Consider the following 9298-nt stretch of genomic DNA (forward strand, 5'->3'; position numbering starts at 1 on the left):
CATTATTTTCACACGCAGACTCCATCAAATCATCCACTATAATCAAATTTACTCTACCCGGCGGCAGTAGCTGGTCGTCGGAAAACGACGTCGGTAGTCCTTCTATAAACTGAATGTATGGAAATTTCACAAGCAACTCGTCGTATAGAGGTTGCCAGCAGCTGTAACACCAGACTATGTTTTCGGGTTTACGAGTCATAACGGTATCACCGCTCTCCAAGAGCTGTTTTATAAAATAACTTTTACCGCAATTCGAGGGTCCGGACAAAATGCACGAAAAAGGGTGTTTTAACCTGACATCCATCGTGTTAATATCCGTAGGGCAACGATGTCAAATTTTCTTGCAGCACCCGCTTGTCGTACACCACCTTCTGGGTTTTCTTTAAGGTCCGGGTCTCAATGCGCCAATCCTTTTTAACACGCACGATCATCGGCTGTTGAATAGAAATGTGTTTAAATTCCCGGCACTCTGCATAAGGGTTAACGCCATAGTCAAAAACCAAGTCCCGCAGACTCTCAAAGTTAACTTTTTCACAATTGTTCACATTGAGCGTAATGCCTTTTACCTTTAAACAGGCTTTCCCTCCAGACAGTTTGTACCCGTACGACTTGGGTCCTGTTGATACAAACTCGGTGATGTGTTGACCAGCATCGATTTTGCTGGTCAGCTCACCCAAGTAGTCACCCAGTTCCGGATTCCACTCACCTTCCCGGCTCACAAAGATAACTGAATCTGTGTCGTGGTACAGACAGCGGCCTTGCAAAGCATTTAGCAGATTGTATAACTCCAAGCGGGCATAGGCGGTTGTAAAGCTAGTGATGAAAATGTTAGTGTTTGAATGGCCCGTATAGTGGTGTTTAGTGTGTTTCCACGTAACAAAGGCTGTGTTTTCATCGATAAACTCGCAGGCTGACACCTCATGATATGGCGTAAATAAGTACCTGAACAATTCATCGGGGTTTCTCACAATGGTGGTCTGTGGTAAATTGTCTCTTTGTCCATACTTGCCCCACAAACTGTTCAAGGCAATTTTTGAAAGCTGTCTTTTGGCCGGATTCTTTTTAATGTTGCCAGGGTCCAGCCGGACACCCTCTTTTTCATAATATTCGCGGATATATTTCTGTTGTTTCTCGACATCTGTACACCACTCTGGAAACCCCGAAGCTTCCTGTTTCCCTTTCAGATGCAGTTTGATGTAGTCGGTAAAAAGATCGTGTGAGGACTTTTCGAAATGCCAAATTTTGTAATTTTTACCCACTCTATACCCCAGATCTAAGGCCATATGTAATTCCGGGGTGCACCAGACACCAGTCAAGGCACGATCTTCATCACTGTGCTCGCAGGGAGTGGTCTGTTTTGTTTCAGCACATGTACGACACAGTGTGAGAAACAGTTTTTTGTCAATTTTGGTTGGAAGAACTGGAAAGTACAAACGTCTGGGTGGGTAAACTTTCACCTTCGCTAAACCGAAATACCGTTTTAAATCTCCAAAGTTGTTATAAATTATTCAGGGGTGCCCCATTGGGTTTTTGTTAGTTTTGTTCACAAATGGGTACAGACTGGTGAAATCAGAGTAATGAATTTTTTCACCGGGTTGTGCGATGTAATGCAAACAAATAGCATTTGTTCTCCCCCCAAAAAGCGAATCGCTCGGTTGCAGAGGCTCTGGTAAGTCTCCATTTTCAACAAGCATGTCTCTGAACTCGTGTTCCCACAAAACACGCATGTTAAAACCTCTCATTTTGAAAAAATTAATTTTCACCACCATCTTTCTGTACAACCAACTAAAAGTAGTGTTTGTCAGCGGATTAAAACCATTTTCACAATAACAAACGCTACAACCGTGAAAAAGCAACCGTTGAACTCAAAGGCTATCTGCACTCCGTCAATTACAGCATAACCATCCAGAAAATATGGGCCAACCTTGAACTCACCAGCCGTGGTTAAGGCGTGTTGGATTTTAACGGGCTCTGTGTGTTCGATATACATAAGCCACTGAATGCTGGGTGTAGAAATTGTTTTTGCTGGTGGTGGTAATTGTCATGGGGTAGCAACGCTATCGTCTCTTCCTGTAAAAACATAAGTCTGAACATGGCCATGCAGACACTAGCGATGGTCACAAACTGACAGGGGTCGATGCACACAATGCAGGCTGCCCCTGAATCAGTCACGCGTGTCTGTCTGGTCATAGTCATGACCTTGTCCCGGAACCTGACACAGCCTTCTCTTAGAACTGCCACATCGATCTGGCAGTAGCGTTTCAGCTCTCTCTGTAAGATAAACACACTTCCCTTGCATTCTTCATACCAAACCAAAAATTCGGCTTTCTCGCTCGGCAGCATGTAGTTAATGCCGTAAAGTTCTGGCGGCGGCATCAGGCCGACATAATTTTGGTTTTCTGAAGAGTTCATCAAGTATGGAAAATGACCCTTACACCCGGGGAACCCCATGGCGGCCGGCAGTTTGCTTAATTTCATAGGCAGAAAGTTTAAAGAATCGATAAATCTGATGTTCAGAGCTTTTACGGTCATACACATTATCTTTCCACCCTGATTAATTAGTTCAACGTCCATCTTTTCAGCTAACAACTGTCTGATCACTAGGTAATTGTCATATCCCTTGCCATTGTGCGATATTAACGTATGGTTTTTGAAACGTCTATCGATAAATTTACACAAAAAATCCTTTAGACAAGTTTCACTATAAAATTCCCAGCTTTGTTTATTGTTAATATGAAGGGCGTGGACGTAATTTGGTATGTGTGTCCCTGTTTCTTGCATGCATTCAAAGTCGAAAAAAATGTACTTGTTTGAAATTTTGGGGTTGTCCAAAGGCAGTATGTAGCACAAATGTGTGTCAGGGGTGTCGATCACGTTGTTACAACGCGAGCACAGTTTCTCTTTACATTTGTGACTTGCGAGGTTACTCACACTGTTCTTGGTGAAAATGTGCTGCGGTGTCTGTGTTTGATTCAGACCGCTAAGAATATTATCAAGCAAAATGTTTTTTATTAACGCTATAAGAAAATGTATCTGTTCTTTATAGCGACGTGTTCACAAACCAAGCTTAACCTTTTGAGGTTTTATTTTTTCGCGATGCGATGTTAAGAACATTTTTCCGTGAAATACATGTGGTGCTTGTAAATTAGAAAACTTTACATGAATATAAAATGTAAACTTTCCCTGGGGTCAATTTTAGCCCCCCTCCCCCACTCTGCATTCCAAAGCCTTTAACTAAACGCCACACCGCTCGTCTCCAAAACAACTCAAATTATCTCTAATGCGTGATTTTAAAACTTTAAGACCAATCCGTTTAAGTATAAAGAACAACACCCCATCATTTGTTGCCTGTTAATACCTTAAAGATTTTTATGCTTGCGATGTGTGGAAATTTATCTCAAACTTTCGAAAAAGCTGTTGCGAATGTTTTATTAAAAATCTTATTACATTATTTTAAAAACTTTAAGACCAACCCCGCGTGTTTAAAATTTCTTTTCTGGGCAAACACATCATTTGTTTGCGTTGTGTGTTAATACTTTTAAAGTTTAAAACTTATAAACTGATATGTGAATACTTTTCACTCTCGATAAAACAATGGGGGGGGGGGGGTCTTTTTAAAGCATCACAACCAATTGAAAAATGTCTTGTGTTATGTAGGCTTGGTAACACCATTAGCGCATATTCTCAAACGCGCCGGCCTGACAGGGTCGCAGCGCGTCCCTGGAGCTGTCAGACACCACCCCTTGTTGGGAACTGCGAAGATGGCTTCTTTGTGTGGAGAAACATCGGGGTCCGCTACTCTACAAAGTGAAGAGGTAGGTGGCTAAAATATTTTTTCTGATTGTGGAATTGTTGTATCGGTGCTTAGCGTATGTCATTTTAATACTTGGTCTTCTTTTTAGCAAAACCAGACCCCACCCTCTGCACCCTGTGACAACGGCGGGGATGTGAGTTCAGCTGGGGTACCAGAAGAACTGCTGGGTGCTAGCGATGATACCACGCTACAAATGGTAAATATTAATGAAAAACCTTAGCTCAAAAGTGCGTTAAATGCTCGATATTTTAGGTACAAAGCATGTCTATTTTGTTAAGCCTTCCTTTTCTTTTTCCTTTAATAGAATAAAGAGGATGTGGATGGGTCAATCTTCAGCCTACTGGCACAACTGAATGTTTCGTGTCTATGTGTTTGGCCAAATGTTAATAAAGCTGATGCCCATGTCCCTAATGAGCCCGATGTTATGCCCCAGATTGTGAAAGCAGTAGTTTATTGCATCTTCAAACACTGTTTAAAGGGGGTCCTGGTTGATGACTGCTCGGCCTGTTTGATTGACCATCCCGGGCAGCAAGGTCACACATGCCTGTCTGTCGGCTACACAGATGGGTTTGAAGATGTGACGTTTGCTGCTTTAGAAATTTATAAGTCTCTCAGTTTAGCCTGAAATTTATCGGCTGTTCTGTACACTGCCAGGTGTCTGGGTTCGTACACCATTACAAATGACACTGAGCGGGGCATAAAACAGTTGCTGAAAAATATAATTGAGGACCGCTCCCCATTCGAGCATGTACACACCATACTTAAACAGCTGGATGAAAAATTAGTAGACGTGACTTTTGATGCGTTGCAAAAGAAACACTATTCTTATTTTTACAGACGCAAAAAAAAAGATCTATGTAAAATGTGAATACAGATTTCACTCTGTTTTACAGACCCGGGTGTGCCATCGTCCGAAGAATGAAGTATTTCTAATGTATACGTCTGAATTCTTACTAAGAGTGCTTTACACACTTCTCTCTACAAAGCTTGATATGCAAAACAGAGTCGAATGCTAATGTCCTTAAATTTGTTGAAGAGATAGATGTGTATGTCAAGAACTTGAGTGAAATTATTGCAGATCTGATGTTTTCAGATCAGAAATGGAAGCCTGGGGTGTTCTACAGTGTGTATTCCAAAATACAGCGTGTTTTGCACAGAACCTGTGGTAACACCATCCCGCTGTCTACGCAGGCAAACTTTTTTGCTCTGCTAGATCGGATCGCCCAGTGTGGTTAGCATGGCTTTAGACATGGGGAGCGGAAGGGGGTTATGAATGCTTTTTCAGATGCCTCAAAGTTTCTCAGCAATGTTGGGGTGGTGGTTACGTGTACCGAACTAATTTTCCGCACCAACACTTAATTGTTGAATGCAAACAGGGGCCGGTAACGCGTGTGTGCTACGTTGTTTCAGTGTTTGAAGCACGCACTGTTGAAATAAAGCGGTTCACATTTCACATACTTGCAAACTGGAGTCTGTAACTTGTGTGAAAAGTGCTGCTGCGCTGTTTCTGTGTTTGAAAACCCCCCGTTGAAATAAAGCAGTTCACATTTCACATGGTGTTTGTCCTGTGCGTTCTTTCCGTGAGACTTTACGCTGTGTGTGTGTGTGTGTGTGTGTGTGTGTGTGTGTGTGTGTGTGTGTGTTTACACCCCTGATGCTTTTGAGACACAGCTTATGCAGCGTATAAGCAGCCTGGCCAGACAACCACTCGGCCACCCGGCCGCGGCTGGCGCTGCTCACACCCGGGGATCTCGCGGCCCTCACCAGACTCCCAGACACGAAAACTACCCGATTTCCTAGGGTTATAATAGAGCGCACTCAACCCCGCGGCAGACATGGTCCCCTTCCAAACCAATACACACTTTCACACACAAGCGAGGGATGCGCCGCCTTGGGGCTTTGGGACCCTAAGGCTCCGGACCGACCGGCCAGGGGGAGGCGGGAGTTCCGACCCTTAACGACACACCATTGGCTCCTGAGGGGGCGGGACATGCACAAATAACAACACGCCATTGGCTGGCAAGGGGGCGGGACAGCCAAACACCGCTGACGCCCATTGGCTGGAAAAGGGGGGCGTGGTACCTGTCAAAAGTTTGACGAAAGGTGTCGCTTTATACTACTCGTAACAATGCTTGTCAAATTCTCAAACAAATCTGCGTTGTATTTCTAATCTCTTTTAGCAGAGGACGCAACAAGAGTATAAATGATATCTCCCGCCAGCCATTCAAAGATACTTTTCCATGGGTAAATATGGATTTCTGGGGAGTTGCGGTGTTGATCACTATTGGACTTCCCCGGTCTCAAGTGTTGTTGTTGGACACGGGCAAAAGACTCGCATTTTCTGCAAATATAAAGAGGGTTAAGGTTTCAGCTTTAGCGGAGACAGTGTTTACATTGACAATAATAAGAAGATTGTCCCTGGGTGGGTTTGAACCACCAACCTTTCAGTTAACAACCAAACGTGCTCACCGATTGCGCCACAGAGACTGATGAGAGAGGCTTTTCTCCATTCGCACCTTTCTGGTCAAAAATTAAACATTGCTCTGATAGGCAAAAATTAAATTTCATTTTTCACAAGCTGTATGAATTTCTTGAAAAACAAGTTGTTGCAGAAAGGAAATGCATTCATGCATTAAACTAAATCAAGCCCTATGCGGTTGTCCAAGATGGTTGTTTCTGCACAGAAAGACAGGAAGAAAGGCACAGCTGGGATGTGGAGCCAGGATCCCCAGTTAACGAGACAGATACTTAAACCGATTCAGCTACAGTGCCGGCAGAATTCTCCTCTTTTACAGCCGCTTGGACACACCGCTCTGAGCCATTTGCATTCACTAAGCCCTGAGTCTGACGGCTGAGCAAGCTGTCTCCTTTACACGGAACAGGAGCCCTGACCGTAAAAGAAACGAAGAGAAATGGCTTTTATTGGGCACTTTTCATGTCCAATGCGCTTGACATCTCCCAAGGGCAACAGAGTTCATTTACGACACTTTTTCTTTCTTTCTTCTTTCTGTACTCTTTGATGAAACAAAATTCTTATAGGCTTCAGTTTGGAAAAGTGCGCTCTTTAGAAGTTACCGAAACCGCTAATGGTTACATAACACTTAATGAAAAAGCAACGTTCGGGTTTGAAAAAGAATATTACTTGCTATGAATACAAACACTGTTACAGGAGGCGTGTTAGGGATATTTTAGCTTAGATCATCAATTCATCTTACATTTCTTCTCCATCTATATCAACAGCGTAATCGCTACTGAGCGCTAAAGGCAGGTCCTGGCAATACAATCTTCTTTAGAAAACATTTTTAAAACTATTTCCACTACCATCCGTAAAGTAAAAGATTCCGATTGCACGCAACTAATAAATTATCTTTTCCAGGGACGTTGTAGCTAGATGCAAATTACAATTGAAAATATATCAGCTTTAACATTTTCTTTCAAATCCACAGGACGATCAGCATGAGCCATCAAAGAGCCTGTAACGGCAAAAAGGTTAAAAGTGCACAAGTGATCTGTCTTTGGTCAAAGGAATTGCTGGAGCAGTAGGACGCAGAGCAATATCTAGCAGCTGTAGATGATGTTCGGGGAAGAGATAATTCTGTTTTCAGCACAGGGAGTGAGAATGAGCTCAGTCCGGCTCCCAGCAGAATCCATTCTGGTTTGGTTACTGTCAGACTGTGTGTCTGAGGCTCTTTGGATCGCAACGTGAAAAAAAAAGAACAAAAAACATTTGCTCACATCTTGTGATTTCCACGAGAGGAAGAGAAGATATCACTTTAAAAAAAATCAGAACTGAAGATTTGGATCCGGGACCTCATACTTGTCAAATGATTAAAATAATAATTATGAAAATATCAGGTTGTGTTTCTGCAACATATCCTGCACAGTATGCCATTTTTTTCTAAAAATACAGTAGATTGTACTTAATAAAAATGTACAATTCACCACTGGTATAAACAGATGTGTGCTGTGTTTGCCTTTGTAAGCATTTGTTAAAAAAATAAGTTCACAATATGATAAAAAACACAAAAAGCACAAACGTAATAATATAATGATACAAAATCAATACTAAATCATAAAGCCAATTAAGTACCTATCCTTTGAAAACAGTGACATTTGTATCTACTTTTGAATTACAAATCAGACAGCGTAGTCCCTTAATTCAAAGATAAGATATTTGCCAAAACAAGACAACCAGATGTTAGCTGAATTCGGAACAAGAGCCTCTGCTTCATTGTTTATTGAGCTTTTGATCAACGTCTGAGTGAAAAAGATTTGCTATTTTAACTATTTGATTAAAGTTCACAAAAGCACCTTTCTTCAAGCTGGAGTCGAAACAGCGACTTAAGGATTCCAAACTGTTTCTAATACAATTAGCCACGCTACCAACTGAGCTATCGAAGGGATTTAAAGTGCTCTTCTCTGGCACATATTGCCCAATGTAGTGAAATATTCCGGGTACTTAAATTCCAGTTCGACATCAAGTTTCCAACTCGTTTCCTTAGTCTTGTTTACCTTGAATTTAAGCCACAAACCAGGATTCTACTGTATAATCTTCCGGGGATGTTACAAAATGTTTGATGGGGCATCCATCATTATAGGTGGAAATCCACTCCTTTTTTTTTCTCGAGGCATCATATTAAACATTTCATTTGGATCGAGAAGAGGATCACCATGAGAGACAGAACAAACTGTTTGATTCCGTCTTTATTGGGAACTGAATCACAGCTAATGCATGTAAAGCCTTCAGTATGCGATAGTGAGAGCTCAGTTATGCCAGGGAGTGGGAGTGAAGAGAACTGAACTGAAATTTATTAAATTCATATTTAAATAGAGTGTAAATCATCAAAGTGTTCTGTCACTTAAAACTTATTACAACACTACCAGGAGTGGGGATTGAACCCACGTGGACATCTGTCCATTGGATCTTAAGTCCAACGCCTTAACCACTCGGCCATCCTGGTCTACAGCAATATGCTCTTCAGTTGTTTAACATTTAAATATGATTCAACAATTAAAAAAAATTAAACCACGAAACCTCTTAGAGTTGCGAGAATACTTCCTTTGTGTATAAAATACATTGTGAATGCTTTCTCAGCCTTTACTTTTTCGTTTTTATGACATTTTTTTGACCGAGCACGAATATTCTTTTGTCCATATCTTCCCAAAGGAAGCACAGAACGCCGTCAAACCAAATGCATTTTAAAGACCAAGACTTGTGGATATTTCCACAGCATCTACATCAAACTATCAGTGGGCTAATTATCTTTTTTTAAACCTCCGGTTTTTCATCGATGCATAATTACGCACTTACTGGAACCTGGAGGACTGCTGTGTACAGACGTTCACAACGCAAGAAATACTGTTCAATACGGCTTCGTGCGAATAAGCCGTATATGACCATAGGAAGCAGAACAGTGCAGTCTCCAATTACCCAGACTGTAAGCACAGGAATAAAGCTTTGTTTGATTTCTGAAACCCTTCCTT

At 41.8% G+C, this 9298-nt stretch overlaps 1 non-coding gene across 1 annotated transcript; it reads right to left on the reverse strand.

Moving 5' to 3' along the window:
* Positions 1–8692: 8692 nt before the first annotated feature.
* Positions 8693–8775, reverse strand: trnal-uaa (transfer RNA leucine (anticodon UAA)). The gene has a single exon. It is a non-coding gene; the product is annotated as a tRNA-Leu (tRNA).
* Between the last annotated feature and the right edge of the window lie 523 nt (positions 8776–9298).

This window comes from Lepisosteus platostomus, chromosome 5 (assembly GCF_059453375.1).
Source record: "Lepisosteus platostomus isolate fLepPlt1 chromosome 5, fLepPlt1.hap1, whole genome shotgun sequence".
Taxonomy (NCBI): domain Eukaryota; kingdom Metazoa; phylum Chordata; class Actinopteri; order Semionotiformes; family Lepisosteidae; genus Lepisosteus; species Lepisosteus platostomus.